The 21,976-nt window shown below is 44.2% G+C and overlaps 2 long non-coding RNA genes across 2 annotated transcripts in view; one reads left to right on the top strand and one right to left on the bottom strand.

The window, feature by feature from the left end:
- The window catches only part of LOC116653654, a 30,477-nt gene that overhangs the window by 6,492 nt on the left and 2,009 nt on the right, over window positions 1–21,976 (top strand). Inside the window, exon 2 of the long non-coding RNA XR_004307867.1 lies at window positions 19,035–19,137. This is a non-coding gene — a long non-coding RNA (uncharacterized LOC116653654). The remainder of the gene's footprint in view (window positions 1–19,034; window positions 19,138–21,976) is intronic.
- LOC107316510 lies at window positions 19,041–21,511 on the bottom strand. The gene is made up of 3 exons (XR_001556403.2): window positions 21,104–21,511; window positions 19,984–20,249; window positions 19,041–19,124 (listed from the first exon to the last, which is right to left on the bottom strand). It is a non-coding gene; the product is annotated as an uncharacterized LOC107316510 (long non-coding RNA).

Genomic DNA, 21,976 nt, shown 5'->3' with positions numbered 1-21,976 from the left:
CACTATTTTCCAGCAAAAAATGCTTTCACCGTCACTCAACACCAGATACCAGCCTTACTCACAGGGTCTTTTTCAATCTGTCTTGCAGGCTGTAGTGTGTAAAGGTGATCAGGTTCTGGGGCTTCTCTGGAAAGACAGATGGTTGACCTGAAGCAAGAAAAACATCTGCCTGTATCAGACGTTCAGTTTACTTTAACTTCTGTTCTCTTGTATTACTGCTGCCGGTTGCTATTACCAATACAGAGGGGATAATGGATAAGTTACCCTGTGATTAGGTTCAAGGAACATCTTACAGCTTAACAAGAAGCAGCTTCAATTAAAGTAGGTGATCTGAGAAGCATTCTCAGCTCTGCTGGCTTTCAGTGGGACTGTGCTAATCCTTCATCAGGTATATATTTAGTACTAAGCCAGAAATATTTCCTTTGGGTCTTTATCTGTGGATTGGCAGACATATATTGTAGTATGGCCTATTTTAAGTGCTTTAAAATATGCACTAACACTCTAAAGTAGCTTGATTTTAATATTCGTGTACGTTGATGCCAAAACAGGACCCGTTTAATTGGTCATCTATACACTTAGGGACTATAAAAATCATATTCACTGAATCAGATTGTGTGGTTTGTGCTACTGCTCTGAGTGATTAAAACCTAGATTTTTTGCTGATGGTGTGCGGTGCTTTCTGGCTCTGGATAAAGCTGACCACCAGAAGCAAGGCTGTATAGTGCACAATAAAGCAAGTAGGCTTCTTCTGTGACTCTTTGGGGAGTGATGGGGAATGAAGTGGTTGCTGTTTTTACTACTGAGATATAAGGTAGAATATAAAATCCAGGGTGGAAGTCAGCATCTGTGGATGAGCACAGTCCGGAAACACCAAGCCTGAAGCTACAAAAATGGATCTGAACTCTTCTGCTGGATCAGACGTGGAGTGGGTTCTGTATCAGAATGTGGCATCAGTCTGAACCCTGGTTTTGCATGGGATGGAAGCTTAACCTCAGGAAACAGGGATTATTTGAGCTCTGTGTGTAAGGAAAAAAAGGCAGGTAATGATGTCTGTCTCAGCACACTGTTTCAAGGACTATGATGAGCATGGAAGATTTTGGGACCTTATGTTAGTGGAGCTTGGGAAGGAAAGAAATGCTTTCTTGCTGATGCAAAGTGGTGAGAATGATATCACAGTCGCTTTTCTGTCCTGAAGCTGTGTCTCTTTAACTTCTTCAGCCATAGGGATGAGTGGTGTTCTTGCCACAGTCCTATTCTTTTTTTTCTCATATCCATTAATTTGGGGTGATCTGCTTGCTTGTTAATCTTCCTAGATGTGATGGAAGGCTATTTTTCCCATGCTTGGGGTTGATATTTGGATACCCAGTTAAACATATGAGAGTTAACTGACCAAATCCCATTAGATGTGTCTTGTCCTCAAATGGGTTCCCAAGGTCGAATTTGCTTGCTAAAATGAGTGCTATTCAAATATGAATTGTGGCTTTTTAGTGCAACTGATGATGCTGAAGGTAGGAGAGGCTGGAGATGGCTCATGCTTTTGCGGGGGGTAGTGCCAGGCAGGAGTTTGTCACCAAGTGACTGATATTACTGCCTCCACCCTGCTCCCCTCCCTCAAGCTAAAGCTTTCCATGGAAATGAGCTGTGTTGGCTCTGGCCGAGGTTTCAGGTTATTTATGGGAAACTTAGCAACGTTCTTGTATTTCTGTTCACTTTCAGGTCTTGAATAAAACACAGCAGTGAGCCAAATCCTGTCAACTTAGTCTGGTTAGCATGGTCTTCCAGCAACTGATGGGTAAAATGTTGGCCTTGGCCCTCAGGATTGTGGTTGTTTTCTTAATGGACATGCCTTGTACTCTCCAAAGGTGCTCAGGTTACAGAAAAGGAGTGACTCAGCTATATGAACACCTGAACTGCCTTATGAAGTTGTCTGTCTCTTCACTAACCATGTGAAGAGCTTGAGCGAACTAGGAATGGAGCTCAATGTGTGTTGTTAGCTGAGCTGAATCTTGGTCATGGTCAGAGACTTAGTCACTGAGTCATCAACAAGTTTGGTGCTAAGCATTAGGAGCATTTCTTTTAGCCTTTGGGATTAGAAAACAAGATCTCAAGACACTTATTTCTTTGGGACTGAGATGCAGGGAGCTCTAGAATGTTGTTTTTCTCAGCTGCAGAGTAACTTCATTTCACTCACAGCTTTATTCAGTGTCAGCTGGAATTGGATCCCAAGAACCTGCACAAGTTCACATAGTATCTGTCACAGAGCTTGAAATAAACCCAGTTTCTCATGAGACACAGGCTTTGTACTTGTGAGATGGTTGTTGAGGTGTTTTGCTCTCTCTTCTTGAATGAAAAGGCCAGACCAGAGCTTGGAGAGAGTTTTCTCTTCTGAAAGAATTGAGGGGAGGTTGACTCCTTCCAATAGGAAGGAGAATTGCCTCTGTGCTAAAGTCCATAAATTGCAAAGAGACGAAGCTGAACAGTATGTACAGATCAGAAATGTAACTTTGCTCAAGAATTAAAGACTCAGGAAGGACTGAGTCACAGCCTTGGCAATGGCCTGGAACATACAGCAAGTACTTATGTTGGGTGTGGGATGTAACGCTGCTACTTCCATTGCAGTAAAAGCTTTGAGTCTGTCCAGTGGTGATTGCTGGAGGCTTCCTGGGAGCAGGGAAGCTCAAGAAAGCCATGGCAGGGGGATGTGCTGTGGGGTTTCCCTAAACCAAATCAACAGCCACTGTCCTAAATCCCTATACCTGCTCTGCTCTGTGGGCTGATGTGCCCCACTACTCACAGGCAAAGTCCTACGAGTGTAGGTACTTGGATTGGAAAGCAGGAGACATGCTGTTATTTATCTGGGTGCAAAGTGTTTTTTCCCTTTGCAGTGTCTGGGTGGGGAAGAGTTGGTTTTTTTTTTTGAGTGGGAATGAGCAAAGATGAGCTGTAATTCTTTTTCCATGTGGAATCTGAGGGGTTACAAATCACACCTCAAATTAAAAAAAAGGAAGAGTATGTTGTTGGATCTGCTGAGGACATGGCTATTTTTATTTTTTTTTTTTCAGTTTAGTTTCAACAGCTGAACTTGGAAAAAAATCTGTAGAAGAAAGAAACATTGTTTTACATAAAGCCACTTCAGGCTCTCAGCTTGGAACTTTTCCCTTGAAAAATGAAGAAATTGGGAATTTAAAGCTCATCTGGAATAACCCTTTCCTATGAATACTTTCATGAGATCTCCGCTCCCCTCTTTTGGTCAAGTGTTCCTAAATAACTTTTAAGCCTTCAGAGAAGGTCTCCTGCCTTCAAAGCAAATGTTATTTGAGCAATATTTTCAGTGATGAGTTGTTTCTGTTAGGGAGCACCTGAAGCTGGAGTGAGCCGGGTGTTACTATACGTGAGACTGAAGAGACCAGCATACTGAAGACTGAGTGCTTTGTTTTAATTCCCTTGCCTAATTTCTGGCTGTAGATATCACGTTTTTACCATGCTTTGAATGCTCTTGGGTCATAGCTTGATCAAGCTTTACTATCCCTGGCCTTCAGGTACTGGAGTTACTTAGGTCCATTGTGGGGAATTGCTGCTGGCTGGAGCAAGCCAGAGCATCTAATGCAAATTTCTGCTGTGTCTTGCCCTCGGGAGCAGTCTTTCTGTTAAATGACTGAGGAGAAATTCTGGCTGCTTGCCCTTGATCCCTAGGGCAGCATAATGTGATATTCACCCTGTGAAATCCTGACTTGCTGAAGTGGTAAAAAACATCCCTGTTGACATCCAGGGTTTCACCTGCAGCCCCCCGCTGACTGAGCATGACATTTCTGTACCAGCCTCAGTTTGTTTGTTGAAAGCAAAGCCACAAGGCAGGCATTTGGCACTGTCCCTCCTAGGTAACGTCATGGACTGTGATTCTTGAAAGCTGCTCCCTGCACAGGAAAGAATTTGATATTGTACAAACATGACGGCTGAATACTGTTATGGTTAACTGACGTGCTCTGCTTCCCAGTGAATACGTTATTCAGCTGAGATGCTTCCCTCTTGGTTTGCATGCCAGCAGTGCTCAGCTGGCATCATGGTTGTACAGAGGTAACATCAAATAGGAGCTACATTAACCAGTTCATTTCTTTTTTCTTCTAGTATTTCACTTTGTCATCTTCAACATGCTGTTTTGTAGAGAATGTTTTCCCTGAAGCCTGCTGGGATTTTATTTTTGCACATTAGTTGAAGGCAGAGAGCAAGTCTGAGAGGTGGTGCTGGGGATGCTGGGCTTATGGCTGTGAGACTAAACCAGGCTGCCATCATCTGTAACTTTCCATCAGATCACCATTGCACAAGTAGACACAGAATGCAGTGTGGAGCTTCTCATGCTACGAGACCTCTGTGGTCACACGGTTGAGATGACTAAAGATGCCTGATGAATTGATCCCATTGAAGAAAGGCTTGTGCATGTCCCAGCTGCTGGAGAGGAAGCAACTCCCTGTGCAGCCAGGGATGCTTTGTGTACTCTGAACTGGAAATAAACTGTCTGGGTACCAGCAGTTGGGTAGAGATTGAAACTCTGCAGGCCACTGCTTGCACACAGCTAGGTTAAAGTGCTGTCTTGCCAAGTGTTAATCAGGCTCAGTAATGGGAAAGCAAAACCAGTGTGAACCAAGGATAGGAGAAAGCAGAAGCTCTTCTATGTTTGGTTAGATGAGAATGGCTTTGCTGGATCACATCACAGCTTTGCCTGACCTGGTATCTTGTTATGGTTCAGGATGAGAGGTTTAATGAGAGCCTAAGAATAAAGCACAGACATGTATTTCACCCAGATACTCTAGGTCTCCAGCAGCTGCTGAAGTCTTTTTGAGCCTGAGGTAGCTTCTCTGTGTTTATTCATTGTCACTGCTTTCTCAGGAAAATACTTATGCTCTCTTCCAGCACAGGGAATTGCAGAGGGTGCTGGGCAGTGGGAGCAGGTAGAAGCAGCAGTGTAACTCCATTCCCAGAGACATCGTGACCACCTGGGCAGGGCTGCTAAGCAGCTGTTCTGCATGCAGGTCTGGCTGCTCTTCCTCCCCAGGGTGCTGCTGTTTGCTTGGCAGCCTAACTTTGGGGATTGCCTGTGGAGCAGTTGAGGTCCCTGGGTTTGTTCAGCCCAGAGCAGGAGGGGGCTGAGGAGGGGCCTCTGGGCAGCTGCAGCTCCTCACAGAGAGTGGAGGGCTACTGCTGATCTTTGCTCCTCTCTGTGACAGCAACAGAACTTAAGGGAATGATGTGGAGCTGTGTTGGGAATGTTCAGATGGGATATCAGGGAAAAGGTCCTTCACCTGAGGGTGGCTGGGCACTGTGACAGCCTCCCCAGGGCAGTGGTCATGGTACTGGAATTCAAGAAGCGTCTGGACAAGGCTCTCAGGCATTCAATCTGATTTTAGGGTGGTGCTGTGTGAAGCCAGGAGCTGGACTGTGATCCCTGTGGGTCCCTTCCAACTTGGGGGTTCTGAACTGGGCAGGGTTCTGGACTGACAGTGGATTTAAAAAATAATAATAATAACTAAGGAATGCCATTAAACCTCTCTGGTTTGGCTTATGGAGACATTCCTTTTCTGTCTTCCTTATAAATCAGAGTGAAAACCTATTTGCCAGGCCTCCTACTCAAATGTTTCCAGTGAATGCTATGTTAAGGAATTGAGGGTCCTGACGCTATACCTAAGAAATCTCCTAGGTGCCCAAGCCAAGAGAGCAGAAGGTACTTCAAGAGCAAACTGTCTCCCAAATGTGATAAGATACAAGGTATGAATCCCAGGATTCATACTATTTTTTCAGTGGGAAATCAGTTCTATTAAAGATTCAATTTACCTACCTCTAAAATACTGAAACGGTTACCTCTAGGTATGCATTTATAGATTTACTGCTTAATATTCTTGGATGGGAGAGGGGATAAAGATGCAAGTCTGAACAGATGGAAAGGTCTTAGGGTCAGTGTTTGAATCTACTCCTCAAAGGTGACGTGTAGGGTTGTTCTAAGAAGATGAAGGGAAGTTCTTTACAGTATGACTGAATTCATCTTTTGCGTTTGTTTCTTTCTAGTGTCTTGTTGAACTGCCATGCTCACTGTTGCTTTAAAAATGCATGTACTGCTTCTCTTTTTGTGCATTGGTCTAAATGCTAGAGGCTTAACCGCAAGCCTTGTTTTAATTAGGTCTACTCCAAACAGCAGATATACACACATGCCATAAGGAATCTTGGACTGCCAAGGATGCCATCAAATGATTTACCAACCAATAAAGCCTGTTATTAGGGGATTATTAATGAAAGGCCTGCAAACAAAATGCAGTTTTACCCCCTTCCCTCCCTATGGTTGAGGTTATTTTTTCAAAGCTCCTCTATTTTTTTTTCTTATTAGACTTCACAGGAAGATTAATACCATATCGTTCCTCCAAAGGAAGTGCCTGAAGAAGCAGTCAGCTTCTTCAGATGGGTCAGTTCTTTTAGACCTGCAGGTTTTGCAATAGCTCCTGTCATGTGTCTGTCCACCCCTGCCATTTTGCACAGATGTGGTGAATTTCAGCCTGCTCCTAATTAGCACCAGGCCTGGTGAGAAGCTGTGGAGAAGGAATTCAGGAGTACAGAGACAGATAATTCATGCTGTTATTTGGTTTTGGCTAGCTAAGAAAAAATTTCACAGAGCTGGAAAATATGACTTGGCACTTAAGGGTTTCATTCAACAAGTGAAGGTGAATAGCTGGGAGATAGGGACTAGTCTGCCTTGCTGGCTTTTGGGCCGTGTAACCAGCAGCTTGCCTTTTCTTTTGTCTTTGTCTGCCTTGCTGGATATTAAGGCTTTGGTGTGTTGAGCACTGAACTGACAGTGTGAGAGCAGTGACCCTCACAGCTTTACTGTGTTTTGCTGCTGGGAAGTCCCAGCTTTTTGCAGAGCATCACTGCTGCTTATCCTTCCCCAGCAGCTTCAGCTCTTTATCCAAAGCAATTGGTGTTATTTCCTGGAGAATCAGCAAGTTGGTGAAGCCTGGTGTGTGTGTTCTGAAGAACTCTTTGTACCTTGGGCTGAATATGGCAGTGCCTGAAGAGCAGGCGTTCTGTTTCATGTCATGTTTGCCATAGAAGGAGCTGGGAGCACAGTGCCTTCTTAACTCACTGAAGATTTTGCTCCTTTGAGCATCAGGTTCTACATAAAAGAGCAACCGAAATGTAAATGTAAGAAATGTCAGAAGAAGAGAGAAGGATAGAGAAGCTCTGAGTGGGGAGCTGCTTTTTACCTAAGCACCTTCCATCAAGGAAGTTGCAATGTGAAAAAGAGCTCACATCTCACAAGGGTCCACCTTGTATCCTTGCTAGCTCATAGTCTGAGTTACAAGGTCACCTTAGAACCCCTTGGCTGTGTTCGTCATCTATTTAGAAACAGCACAACCAAGGTCAAATCCTCTTTGCTTGCTGGTGCTAGGGGAAGAGGCAGGTCTTGCTGTGCAATGCTGACTGTGCAAGAGTGAGGTGGTGCTCTCTCCCAAGCTGGTGGACTGTAGGAAGGTTGGAGTTGTTTGGCAGCTGCCTGTGGGCTGGAAGAGGTACTCAAAGAAGAAAGGCATTGAGAGATAAGTGCGGAGAAGAGAAAAAGCAAGGCCAAAGTACCTGGGGTGGAGGAGGCACAGTGTTCTCCATTAAGATCTAGCTTACTTCTTCAACATCAGGCCCTGCAGCTCCCAGTACTGTTTCTGGTCTGATGCTGACCATGAGCTCAGACAGCTGGTAGAAAATGGATGATGCAGAAACAGCATAATTGGGGTTGGAAGAAGTAAAAGGCTTGGCTGCTTCTACAGCAAATGTTTCCGGGAATTGCTGTGGAAAAAAAACTCAGCTGGAGTTTGAGTGCAGCTGGGAGCAGAGACCATGCCAGTTCTTCCCTCCTAACTCTCACTGCAGAGGAAAGCAAGGGAATGCATTTAATGGGATATTGACACAATGCAATTACATCTTTGGTGAAGCATGGGAGGCAGATGCATTACTGATGTCTTACGTATTGTCAAGCTGGCATCCATAGAGTACTGTGTTCACCAGCAAGTAACTTGCAATACCTAGGCTACAAGCTGAACACTAAACTGAGGTCCTCGAGTCCTTCTGTTCAGGAGCTGCCTCACTTCAGAAGTGTGAGCAGACTGTGATGCTTCTCATACTGTACCCTTAGAGTTCTTGCATCTGGTGTCACGTGCCCCCACGTGGCTGCTTAGGAAGGAGTCTGTGTTTAAGCATCTGGATGCAGCAGCAGCAGAAGAGGCCCCAAACTCTAATAGTCTAGACTCAATAAGGCAACCTCAGAGCACAGGATTTACCTCTATTGCTGATGATCTCCACCAGGGGCCCTGCTGGAGAAGGCAGCATCTTCCCTGCAAAGATGGAGGCAGGATTTTTGCACACTAGATGTACTTCCTTCAGACTGATATTCTGTGCCCAAGAGACTGGGAGAACTCAACCTTGCACTTTCAGTATATGCATGTTTAAGATGCATGCTGGGGTTTTTGACCAGTGCAGGGAACAGGGAATATCTGTCTGACATGGTGGAAGATGGAGGCAGACGGATTGTGGTTTGGAAATGACTTCCTGCTTGCTTGTTCTTGAGATACTGGAGGGGTTGCTGCCTTCTGAACAGAGCAGAAGGAGAAGTGAGAGTGCAGCCTGTGTCCTCTGAGTGATGAGAAGGGGCAGTTCATCAACTAATGGCCTTCACCCATTCTTAATTGTGTAAGATGAGTGAGGCAGCTGTGCTTTAGTTTCCAATCTCAACCCATTCTGCACTTACTTTGAAAACTTTCTTATGCTGAATGCTTGTGGTCTGCCTATAAAACTGTGCCACCTTGGGTAACACTATAACGAGTGAAGCAGTTTGGATGGGATTGCTCTGTATAAGAATGGTAGAAGACTGGTGTAGAAGGAAGTAACTGCAGCATTAAGGACAAAGATAAATAGATCAGCAGGGATTCACAGTTTTATATTGCAGTCCTGTGTAAAAAGAGAAAAATACCAATGGAAAACATATGATTTGGTCAGTTTTTTCCCCCCAGACGTGGTTTTTAAAGAAGTATTATTTGGATACCTCTAGAGTCAACAAATAAAAACTAAAAACAAACCCAAATTGATATCTTTTTATTTGCATCTGATTATCTGACTGCTTTGGGTAAAAGTAAGTCTATATCTGGTTTGGTTAGAATAAACATTTCCCACTGGAATAAGGACAAATGGAACATTCTGACCCATCCTAGCAGTGCTGTCCCACTCTCAACTGTACATAGTAGATTGTAAAAGTAATCTTTAAGAGTTCAGACTATTAGAAACATCTGCTTTCCTCTGTATCATGAAACACTGAAGCATGTGGAAATGGAGCCACCATAGAACATGGGCTCATCTTAAATGCAGTTTAAACTGTGGGATTTTAATTATGGTGTGGATGTATTATTCAGTCCTATGTAATGCAATTTGGTGATGCCACAGTAATCTCTTTTCCTTGGTTGGAACTGCGCCATATTTGCTGTGTGTGGTCAAACATCAAATGCATCTGAATAAGCAGAATAATCATTTCCAGACTAAACAGATTTCGAATTTGTTTAAGGCGTTGAGCGAGGTTAATGACTGGGAGATGTCTCTTCTCTTCTCTTAAGGTGCCGTGATGTGTCACTGCCAATGCTGATCTCTGTTTAGGTCTAGAAGTTCCAAATCCCCTGAGCTGTACTGAAGTATTCCTTCGAGCACAGTAACTGTTGGCTGAGGGCATTCTGTCATATTCTGAGCATCTACAAGCATTAATAGTTCTGTCTTTGCAGTGGCCTCTGGAGCAAAAGGTTGTAATCTTTATCATTCTCTTTCACATGAGAAAGCTGGATTATAAGTAGACAATAATCCTAGTCTGTTTGACTTGGAATGACTTGGGAGAAGCTGGTGATGGAACCAGAGCAAAGCAGGGATTTGGCAATAGCTGAGTTCACTGCAAGATCCTTGATTCTTTAGCAAAACCATTTGGTGATTAATGGTCAAGGAGGAAGTCATCTTATCCTGACAACACACTCCTCACTTCTTCTTGATTTCTGTGCCTTTTCTATTTGATTCTCCAAATTGCCAACTCGGGAGTGTCTACAATTACAGTTTTGGAGCTGGAGCAGCAAGTGCTGAAGCACATATGAACAGCACATATAGTATGTGGGACCTTGCTCATTGTGTCTCCTAATGGTATGTCTAGACCAAAGATATTGAGGATGCCTGTGATGTAGGGTCTCATGCAGATGCTCCTCACTGACACAGCAGCATTATTTCTGTACATCCTGGCCCAGAGATGTGATACTTGGCCAAAGCTCTGCTCTCAGTATGGAACAGGGGTACGAAAGTATGGTCTGCCCGCCTACATACATGCTTTTTTTGCTAATTTGACTGTTTTCTTGCTGGCTACGTTTCTGGTGGTTCTGGAAAGAGTTTATAATGCATCTGCGGTCCTTAAAGATTGCCTGGCTTCCTGTTTCTCTAGAGCTAGGGGTGTTATTAAATACAGCCTCCCACCAAATTCCAGTGACTAATCACACACAGGCCTTAGTCCCAAACCAGCCGTGACTCAGATACCAAGGAGCCTCTGTGAGTAATGCTGCAGGAAGGACCAACACGCTTCTTTCCTAGCCTTTCACAGGCAGTGGGAATGCTGAATAAGAGCAGACCAAATAGCAATTGTGGTCCTTCAGCCAAAAAAGAAAAAAAATGTAAGGTACCCGCAGTCTCTAGATGTTGTCCAGTGCTAATACTGAGCTTTCAAATGGTCCCAGCTGAAGTACAATGAGTGTGCTGAGTGTGGATGCCATAAAGGCCTGGGGCAGACCAGCTTTTCCGTGGGCAGACAGCTGGTTGGCAGGGCAGCAGCAGAAGTTTCCACTATGAGAAGGACCTTGAGTTTAACCAGACACGCAAGCACATAGCTCCTGGCAGAAGGGAGGCCACGTTGATGCTGTTTGTTTAAGGTTAGTTGGAACATCCACCTGGAGCAGTGCTTTGGATGGGAGTTAAGGGCGAATTCCTGATTATGCTCTTTCCTACCCAGAGGTAGTTTTTGTCTTAGGCCGAAGTTCTTTACAACTGAGCTTTGCCTTCCCCTTTTAAAACCACTTATCTTGAATGGCACTGTAGTTGGCCATTTCAACCTGAGCCCGTAGCGTTTCTCCTTGCTGCAAATACTTTTGCATGCTCCAAAGTTTTTTCTCTGATTGCATATACGTAGTAGAAGACACATGGATGAGAACAACTTAATTCAAAACCATCTGAATGCAAGAATGAGACTTTTAGAGTTTGTGGCAAGTGGCTGCATTAATGAGCAGAAGGAATAAAAACAATTAGCTTTCCAAAGCAACTGCAACCACTCGGTTTCTTCCCATTATTTATGGCTTTTTTTGAGTTCTCCTTATCAATATCTTCAGCTAGAAAACACTTTCTTCTGAGCAATGTCTTCCAGCTTTTCAGTACTTGAAGTTTCAGAATAGAAAATAATAATAGTAATAATAGTAATGATAATAATAATAATAGTAATGATAATAATAATAAAGTTTTGTTTTATATTTCAGGATTTTCTTTAAGTAGATGCTGTCTTGAAAGCCTTTAATTTAAAGCCACGGCGTTCAGAGCTGAAGCTGGATGTGTAATTTCATGCTATGCTTATGAAGTCACAAAAAGCATCTGGATGCAGTGTGAAAACATTAACCAAAAACTTTCTGAAGGCTTTTTCTAGTGCTGTCATCCTGGCTTAGTTTAAGTGTCAAGACTAAATCACTTTATGGGTTGGCAGTTGTGAATGCTAATGGTGAACTATTCAGTACCTTGTTTGGTGCTCTAACAACCAAGTTGCAGCCATCGTGGATATCATACAAATAAACTAGGGAGCAATCTCTGTACGATGAGAGTAGGTCTGTATGTTCAATGTGCATTCCGAAGCACTCTTATCTTTTTACTATTCTTTTTTGTCTCTCTGTAGTCTTCAACTCTGGAAGAACTACAGTCCATAGAGAATTTGAGGAAAACTTTCCCTCTCCTTTCACAGACACCAGAATGGTTGGGCAGACGCTGAACAGCACATCTGTACAGTCCCAAATGACTCATTTGCCACTGACTCTTAGTTGTTTTAAGTTACTTCTAAATAGTTAAAGACAAAAATCAAATGATAGTAATAAAATCTGAGACGGCACCTGTTGTGCATTGTCCCAGTGGATGTCCCCATGGATGAAGAGCTTTACCCTGGCTCTGCTGCTGCGTATCTCTATTGTTGCTAAATCTCCAGTTTATGGAATAATGCAAGATGTGGTGTATTAACAACTTGCCCTTGTCATTCACCATTCCCCAGTCTTTCTCTTCTATAAAATTGTCTTTTATAACATTTTATTATGGCTTTTAAGCACTGTTTTCAGTGTCTGATATCTGGGTCTTTTTATACCTGCTCTGTTATAATCTTACCCAACGTGATGTCTCCATCAGCAACTATGAGAGGATGCCATGAGCCACAGCTCAGGGTTGGTATATTTGATGCTTTCCCCTCATTTCTTGATAACCAGCAATTTTCAGTTCAGGAACTGTTTGGATTGGATGTGATATCTATATATCAACAAGTGTTAAATAGCTGTACTGACAACTACAGCTTGATCATTGCATTACTTGAGGTGATAATCAGTATGGTTTTTATCAGTGATAATTGCACTTTCTGTGTTGCTTGGGTAGGAAAGCACTCTTTTGGGAGAAACCATCCCATGAAGCAGCAGCACTGTTGGCCATTTATCTCCAGGTACAGACAGTTTATATTTCTGGGCTAAATAGAAAAGAAGTAGTTGATTTAGGTTTCTGATTTAGCTCTATTTTCCCAGACAGCAGGGTCACAGCTGCTCAGTCCTCCCCTGTAGGTATTTCCAAGGAAGCCCTTGAAGTGAATTACTTGAAATGATGCAATGAAAAAGGAATGTGATAGCTACAACATGTATTTCTTCCTGCTTGCAATGCCAAAAGAAACTGGAAAAGAAAAAGAGAATGCAAGCAAATATATTGGAGTGTAACCCTAGTTGGATGGTAACTTTGTTCTTTATGTTGGGAAGCTTTCTGCTATCTGCGTGCTTCAGGATTGCCAGCAATATCTTGTGTTCCCTGCATATGTAAGCCATGTACTGCGTTGTGTCTGGTGAATGAGCTCCTCAGTAATCAGTAGGGACAGCCAGCAATGAGATGGTGTCCATTTACACCAGCTCACCTTTGCATCTGCAGTTAGTCTCTGCTTATGTTTCTTCTCTGAATCAAGGCTGGAATTGCTAGCCAGTGTAGGAGCTAATTAGCAGAATGAAACAGTTGCTTGGAGCAGTTATTTTCCCAGTTTGCTGCTAGCATTGGAGAAGATTGTGTTTTTTGCATTATCCAAATAGCTCCCAGTTTTGCAGTGTTTCAGGTTCATGCAAATCGGATAAACAATGGTGTAACTGTCTGTCTTCATTTGTGCTCTGTGGGGAGGAGAGATCTTCAAACAGAAGAAATAAGTTCCTTACAAGATGGGAAGCAACCTGGCATGTCTTTGAAGGATCACTGCCTGAAACTGAAGCCAGCTGGTGACTGGAGGAGAGTTCCCAATATCCCCAGATCCCCCTCATTAACCTTGGATTGAGGGGGAATTGCTGGACTGTAACGAGTGATGAGGACCTGAGTCTTCTGGTAACCGGTACCTGTGGAGTTGCTGTGGGAGAATGACTTGTATCTGAGCTGAAAACAGGTCAGAAACTGGCAGAGCAGGGCCCAGCAGCAACCCTATGGATGGCCTGGAGGAAGCAGCTGAAAGCAAACCTTGGTTTTGTACTGTTTCCAAGGATTGGCTAGGTCACCTTATCTGTTGATTTATGATATCTCTTGAATAGTCTGCTCATCTGTTTGCATGAGGGGACTAACTGACTTGGAATTAGAGCTGGGAAGTGCTTTGGAAAAACAGGAGGTATGTTGGATGAGGGTAGTGCTGTCCCCCTGGCCTGGGGAGAGGTTGGTTCTTTTTTTCCCATTAAGAGGAGAAATTGATTATATTATTTGGAGAGAGGTATTCCTTGGAAAAAAAATATTGTGATTTACTTACAAAACATGCACACAATGTCCTGTTGCTATGATCTCAAGAGAAACAAACAGTTTCCTTGGTCAGAAATCTCCAGCTCTTCAGCAAGCTGTGCCCCTAAGGCTTTGTCTGTCTTTCTCCTTATACAGACTTGCCTCCCACTTCTTCCCTAAGGTACTCAAAAGACAAGTTGCCTTGCCTTTATCTAAGTCTGCAGTTATCTGCGGATCTCAGAATTGGTTGTTACCACCTTCTAGAGCAACTGTGTTTATATCAGGAGGTGTCAGGGTTTTAGACCTGAAATGAAACATTTCTACTGTCTCTTATTTTTGACCCTTTATACTGCATATGGCACTTTTCACTAGATGGTAGATTCTTCACCCTTTGTTGATTTTTGGAATAATATTAAAGGATAGTCATAATGTAGGATAATTGGATTAAAAATGGTGTTTGGTAGGATAGCGTGGTTCTTGATGGCCTTAGTTTCTAAGTTTATAGCTGGAGGACAGGCAGTGCCTTGTGCCAAGGCTGTGGAAGCAAGTAGCTAAGTGTGGAAGACAAGAACATGGCACCAAATTGTTAGAGAGGCTATCCTACAGCGGAGTTCATAGAATTGCTTGGGTTGGAAGGGACCTCAAGGATCATGAAGCTCCAACCCCCTGCCACAGGGTTGGGGTAATCTTTCCAGGTAGAACCACATGTGCTGTCTGCCGTGCCTCAGAGCACAATCATTACACAACTGATGTTCAATGAAATGATTGTGTGAGCTGGACTGTGCTCATTTCTGCTCTATTCTAAGGGCTGATAATGGTGACGAATTCTATGCTGGCCTCATGTCTCCTGGGGATTTCTTGACTGTTTGTGTAATCCCTTCTTTGCTGGACCAGCTGATCTCCAGCAACATGGGGCTTCCCCTTCCTAGGGCGGCTGCTGTTTGCTCTAGGATTTTTCAGTGTATTCAGGCAGCAATGAGTCTGCGGCTTGCCTGGAAAGCTTAAATCTATTCTGAGCATACAAAGTGTTTGAATGGCACACAGGCAGCCCCCCGAGAGAGCTGGATTTCACCGAGTTGCCAGTAGCCAGTGCAGGTCTGGTTGATGCTTCCTGAAATCTTTGACTAACAGAGAAAACCTCTAATGCATTTTGAACTCTGCCTTGGGACAGGAAAGAAGCATAAATCCAAATAATGATGACCATATACCTTTAAATCCCACAAACCATAGGTTGCAGCTGATTTATATTCTGTGGTGTAGATTTCTATTGCAGCCTTGCCTGAGCTACAATGGAAGGAAATTTGCTTTGCTATCGAAGGTCTGTTATATTTATATCCACTTCTGTCGGATCAAGTGGGGAAAACATTTAGGTCCCATTCAACAGGTCAAGAGAGAAATGACTGAGTGACCAAGGCTATACTCCCAGCTGAGTCAGTCACCCTGCCCCACTGCATACAGTGTATTACGGAAAGACTGATCTGTGCTGCTTTACTGGGAATTTGTTCCGTGTTGCAAAATCATGTTCTGGTGGCTTCTGTTCTCTGCTTGGCACTGTGGTGTGAGCAGGCCTTCAGCACTTCCAGTGTATAATGAGGAACAAGCAGTTTCTATCCTGATAACGGATCTCTCTCTTCCTATCAGCAGTTGTCGTAGACCATTTTTCCAAACATCTCAGCATCATCCAGACAGCATATGAGATATCTCACCTTCTGCTTGATAGACCAGGGAGCCATTGGGCATATTTGGCTGAGCCCAGCTCTTGCAGGAAGAACCAACTTCCATTTCGCTGCTTTTCGGTCTGTTTTTTGAGTCCTGAATGGAAAATCACAATCATAGAATCATTCAGGTTGGAAAAGTCCAACCCCAGCCCACCCCTACCGTGCCCACTGACTACATCGCTCAGTACCTTTCCATGGTTCTGGAACATCTCAAGGAACAGCGACCATACCACCTTCCTGGGCAGTTCATTCCAACACCCCACCACTCTTCCTGAAAGGAAATGCTTCCTAATATCCAACCTGAACCTCTCTCCTGGTGCAACCTGAGGCCACCAGCTCTTGTCTTGTCACTCTTATGTGGGAGAAGACTCTGACCCCCTCAAAAAGAGGTACAGTCAATTAAAATGGTTCTGTGCCCTCCATATCACCTGGCTTGGCAAGATACTGAAGATTTATATTGGGAACTCCACTGAAGCCATCTTTAAGTTCTCCATCTCCTGAATGTATGACTGTAAAGACTGCAGCTGCTGGAGCAGGCGGAACAGAGCTACAGCTCCCTGTCTATCTTCTGGCTCTGCATCTCTGTGAGGTAAAAATAGCCATATTTTACATCTATGGGAAACATTAAGGATGTAATCTCTTTGGAGTTCCTTTCAGCCAAGAGTAAGGAGATATGAACAATTTGGCTGCTGTCCTCTGCTCCTGCACCACCCAGCCACCGATCATGCTAATGAAACTCAGTGGCTACTGTATTTTCATGGCCCTTCTGACAGTATGAGGTTAGTGGGAGCACAGCTGCTTCAAGTACCCAGGCATGTGTCTGTCTTTCCCTGGCAAATCCCTCGATGATGTGAGGCTGTCATGTTAAAGAGGGAAGGTAAAAATTTATAGGCAGTCTGAGCAGCATGTTATTCAAGGCCAGGTTGCTGGCCCATCTGATACTACTTAAGGGGTTGGATATTGCCAGTAAATGAAAATAAATGCTATTAGCATCCTTTCTGGTCAGGGGAATTAGCTGCTCTTCAGCTGATACTTGGTTTTACAGCACAAGATATGCTGGCTTTCAAGGGTCATGGCTTTAAATGCTGGGAAGGCGCTAATCTTGGGATTATGGTGATGAAAACAGAAATAGGATTTTAGAAAAACCAGCAGAGAGTCTTCACTTCTTACTCTGAGTCTGTTAAATGGACCTGCAGAAATCAGGGGCAAGGAGACAGAGTGCAGTGCTGTTAACACCAAGGGTTTCTCCTTTACCACAGTAGAACCTTGGAAGGGACCTTCTTTCCTCCTCATCTCAGCCAGTCTCAGGAGAATTCTCTTTGCTTAAAAGAACTTCCATTCTGTTTCCTGTCTGTATTGAGCCATTTGCTTTTGGCATTAACTGTCAAACTCTGAATCACTCTTTGGGGATGTGTGCTGGAAAGCTGGTGGGAACTGATTGCATATCAGCAGCTGAGATGCAATACTTGGCTTTGCTCTTCTTGGGAATCACAGTGTGCAGACCTGGACAGCATCCTGCACATAGTGTAAGAGACCAAGCACTTCTTGTGGGCTGAGTGTATCAAATCCTGAGGCAAATGCTTACTGCAAACGTTGGGGCATGAGAGAGGTAGGAGGGAGAGATATCAACCTAAAGCTTTGGTTTCTTGCACAGAGCAAGGAAAGGAATATAAAAAAAATGAATGTATTTTGTTTTCCTTAGTCAATCAGAGCTGAAATTAGCTATGGGGTATTTAACACAGAAGTGGAAGAGAAAGGTGGAAAACTGAAAGGCTTCTGGCATCCTGCTGCAATGTGACATAAAGAGGAGATGCCACAAGCAGGTGGGGAAAGCTGGCAGTGAAACAGGTCTCCCATCCAAACCTTATACTGCTTCCACTCTGCTCTGCGGTGGTTTGGGTCTGTGAAAATAAACCAGGGCAGCGCAAATGAGAAAATGAGATACAGCTCCTAATAACCATCTCAGAAATATTCCTAGAAGGGTCTTGTTTTCATCCCAGATGAGGATGGGGGGCAGAGAGAACAATCCCAAACCTTGATTCCTAGCTGATCCCAAACCTTCATGGGGTCTGGAAAGCCTGTAAAATACTGCTCTGTATCATTAGATGGATAATACAAGTTGAGTTTGCTCTCCAGGTTAGCACTGCATGTGCTGAGCTGAGCTCAGCCTGTTGTAACTAGAAAATTTATCCTGGCTCTGGAAAACAAAAAAAACCCTCCCTGATAAATTTGTTTAATAAAAATGCATGTTATTTTTCTGACACAACAAGGTTTTTCCATGAGGTGAAAACTGAATCCAGAAAAACACAAGCAAGCACATCACACGAATACAGAGTAGTCAACAGTTAGTGCAGCCTCTTGGAGAAGGGCCTGGAATAAAGCAGCTTTTTATTTGTTTAGCTATTTGTGATATGTTGGCTAATGATGTGCTAATAGCAGAGACGTGTCTGTAATAACTGATTGGCTTTAAAATACCTCAACAGAGCCAGGATCCTATTTGGGCTGAAGGGGCACTTACAGTTTGCCAGTAAGGCAGACGCTGGGACTATACCCAGCAGATCTGGGAAATCACAGCCATGATCCAGCAAAGCCCAGAAAGCACGTGCTTAATGCTACCCTTCATCCAAAAAACTTTATATATATAGACAAAATGGAGCAGAAGGACTATCGCTGCCATTGGAGAAAAGGGGAAAGACTGAGTTGGCCAAGTCAGGCAGGAGGCCTATGTCAGCGCCAGGAGCTGAAATCACCCCTCCTGAGGACCATCTTTAATGTTACTTCCAAAAGAAGGCTCTTCTCTAACCTAGAGCTGGCCTCCCTGTGGCTCCTACCATGCAAGATCCCCACAGCTCATTGAGCCCTGCCATTTGAATCCTGCTTCTTAATGTTGTCATTTCTGCTTATCTGCCCTCAGTCTGCTTTCTGGGTGGGTAAAGGTCTGGGGATGGATTAGCATGAGAAGGCTTTTCCTACTGGGATTTGAAAAGAAAAACAACACCAAAATGACCTTCTGTGAGATTCTTTTTAACCTATACTCTTGCCAAAGCTTAATGCTGTGGTGGAGGATGAGGTTGTGCAGTGTGGTCTGGAAGAAGCAGGTGTTAACCCTGGGGCAGGCAGCAAGCAGGGCATCCTCAAGTGATAGCTCTGGAAAGGCTGGGAGAAATGTATGAAACATTGGCCCTAACAGCAGGCAGGAGGGATACATTAACTGATGATAAAACATCACCTCTTTGCTCCACCTTTTAGGAAGTCCTTGTCTCAGAGAAAGGAGATGGTTTTATTGAGGCAGATCCCCCCAGGAGCTTGAAGTGCTACTGGAAGCAAGCAGAGGCTGTCCTGTGGAGACAAGGTGAGCAAACAGGTTGGGCTAATGCTGTTGTATTTGGTGGTGATGTCTTACGTGTACCTTGTCCCAGGAAGCACATTAAGGAACAACTTGAACGAGTGGAGACCTCTTCCCCTAAAGGCAGCCTGTTTCACAGGGGGGTGGGACTCAGCAAAGCCATCTGAGCAGTGCTGCTGCACCAACTGCAGTCATAGTAGCTGGCTCTCAGCATCTAGTGGGGATGCAGTCCCTGACAAGTTGTGTTTGCCCAATCCCTGACCTTTTAGGTCAGTGGGAAGAGTCCCAGGCAGTCAGCAGGCTTGAGAAAAAGCCCCAAATGACATCGGAAATTCAACTTTGAACTGTTATTGCTGCTTGACTCATGGCTATGGGTATTTTATTGTCTGTGCAGCTGTTGGGAGAACTGGGGGTGGCTCCTGGGAGATGATTGAACGCATGTGACATCCCTGAGGTGAAAGAGCTCTGCAGCGAGGCCTTAACGTTAATCCTAACAACCAGTAACTGACAGGCATTAGTATATGAAAGGAGTCAGCCCTGGCTCTGCTGTGAAATTCCTTGGACTCTTTATACAGAGATAGCACCCACCCCTCCCAGTCTTACATGAACAAGGCAAAGAAATGGTCATTGCCCCTAGAAAGCTTACTGTTTACAAAGGAAACTAGTCCAGCTGTCTATACTAGAGGTAACCCCATCCTTTGTGGTCAGGTCCCTTATCTTTTGTACAGGGAGAGTCACTTAACTTCCCGAGACCTGTCCTCAAGACCTTGGGAAAGCCAAGTCCTCAAATCTCCTTCAGGAGAAAGTTACTAAGAAAACGCAGGGTCCCTTAAACTACTTTTCTTTAATCACCTTTTGAGCTCCAGAATTACAGATCTGAGGGTGCAGGCCCAGAGATCTGTTGGTCTGAAAGGCTTCTGGCTGTTGTGGAAGCTCTTACTTTCAGGTGGGTGCTATTAGCAGCAAGGGGAGATGCCTGGCCAGGCTGAGGCTGCTTGCAGCTGCAGGCTTCTTTCTTCCCAGCTCTCTTTCCAAGAGGGTTCAGGGTCAGAGCAGCAACCAAAGTGCCAGGGAAAACTTTCAGAAGTGATAGCTGTAGTTCTCTTCTATCTGCAAAGCTCAAAATGGAGAGAGACCAAAAAAAAAGTCTGAAACTCCACAGTGATTATAATAATAATAATAATCCCCAAATCCCTTGTAGTCAGTCTCATCTCACCCCACCCTTTATTTTCTTCTTCTTCAGGAGGAAAATGTTTTCCCAGTGTTATTGGCACCCTTCGCAGGACAGCTCTGGTGCAGGAGTTGTGTGGGGGTCAGGCAGAGAGATAGCACAAAGGTCTGGGCAGTGAGTCCAAATCATCACTCCGCCAAAGATTTTTCCACGTGACTCTTTTAAACTCAATTCTCCAGCAGTTAAATGGGATAGGACTTCACGCAAAGCCATTGCTTGAGCTTGGAGGGAGTTCCTCCAATGTACATTGGACCAGCATTGCTGCACAGCACAAATTAGCCAGGTATATATGCAAAAAACACAGGGCAGTCTCTGCGTAGAGAGGGAGGTCCCTGAAGCCGGCCTGTGTGCACACTGAGCAGCTGGGTCCCTCTGGACCGCTGGGCTCTCACTAGCAGAGCTGGACATAAGACTTGGAACAGGTGTTACAAATTTTGGTGCTTTTTCTCTTTTTTTTTTCCCCTCAAGCAGGGCAAAAGCATCTGGTCTGTTGTGCTCTGAGGTCATGTAATGTTTTCCAGGACTGCCAGGAAATAGAAAATATTTCTGCACTGTAGAATGCGTAGAGCAAACAAATCTATATACATGTGCAAAAAAGCAGACCAGGGTGTAGTGTTTTATGAAGTATTACAGTGAAGTGGCTCCCAGCATTTTGCCTTAGGAAGCTGTGCAGCTGTTTCCAGCTGTCAAGCACTTGGGGAGATGCTTTGTGTTTGCACGACAAAGGCAAAAACAGCATACCATCTGCATGACTGCTTTCTTGCTTGCCATGCTGGGGTATCTTCCAGCCCTGCTCTGTGATAAGGTTAGGACTTCCTCTGCCTGCAGCCAGGGTTCACAAAGGCATTACCTTGTTGCTCAAACCCATTTCTGATCTGGAGAAAGTAATGCTATTGGCTGCAGCTCAAAAACTTCAATGAAAGCTTGATGGAGCCAGTGGGAACCTTTCCATAAAGTGCTCGAGGGTTTGTCTTGGATTTAATCCGTGCTCTGCAAACCTGGCTCAAGGCCAGCAGAATGACTTGCTTTGTGATGTGCACACTGTCCCTTTGTGAAGTGTTTCGGAGATTAGCAGGAGCTCGCCTTCAGACTGGAAGTATGACCCTTGTGCTCCATGGAGGACGTCATCCCTATCTCAACTGGCCTTTTATGGAATCATAGAATGTCCTGGGTTGAAAAGGACCACAGTGTACATCTGGTTTCAACCCCCCTGCTATGTGCAGAGTCGCCAACCTCCAGACCAGGCTGCCCAGAGCCACATCCAGCCTGGCCTTGAATGTCTTCAGGGATGAGGCATCCACAGCCTCCTTAGGCAACCTGTTCCTATGCATCAGTGCCTATCTCAAGATCTGCATAGTCCACTGTTCGAGAACCTGCAGTAATTTAATATTACCACCCATATGCCAGTTATTAGATGCACCTGAATTATTATGGCAGTAAGGAACTTTAACACACTTTGAGGCTGAACACCTTGCTAATATAACTATATAAAATAACTAAGTGAGAATCTGTTTATCCAACTGTCTTATATCTAGGGGATTTGGGAAAGGAGATGAGAACTGTTTTCCACAAGTTATACAGAGACAAAGCTGTAAACACTGCCTCAGCATTCCC

The sequence above is a fragment of the Coturnix japonica genome, chromosome 7 (genome assembly GCF_001577835.2).
Source record: "Coturnix japonica isolate 7356 chromosome 7, Coturnix japonica 2.1, whole genome shotgun sequence".
NCBI classification, from domain to species: domain Eukaryota; kingdom Metazoa; phylum Chordata; class Aves; order Galliformes; family Phasianidae; genus Coturnix; species Coturnix japonica.
This window is presented reverse-complemented; position numbering and strand designations above follow the sequence as displayed.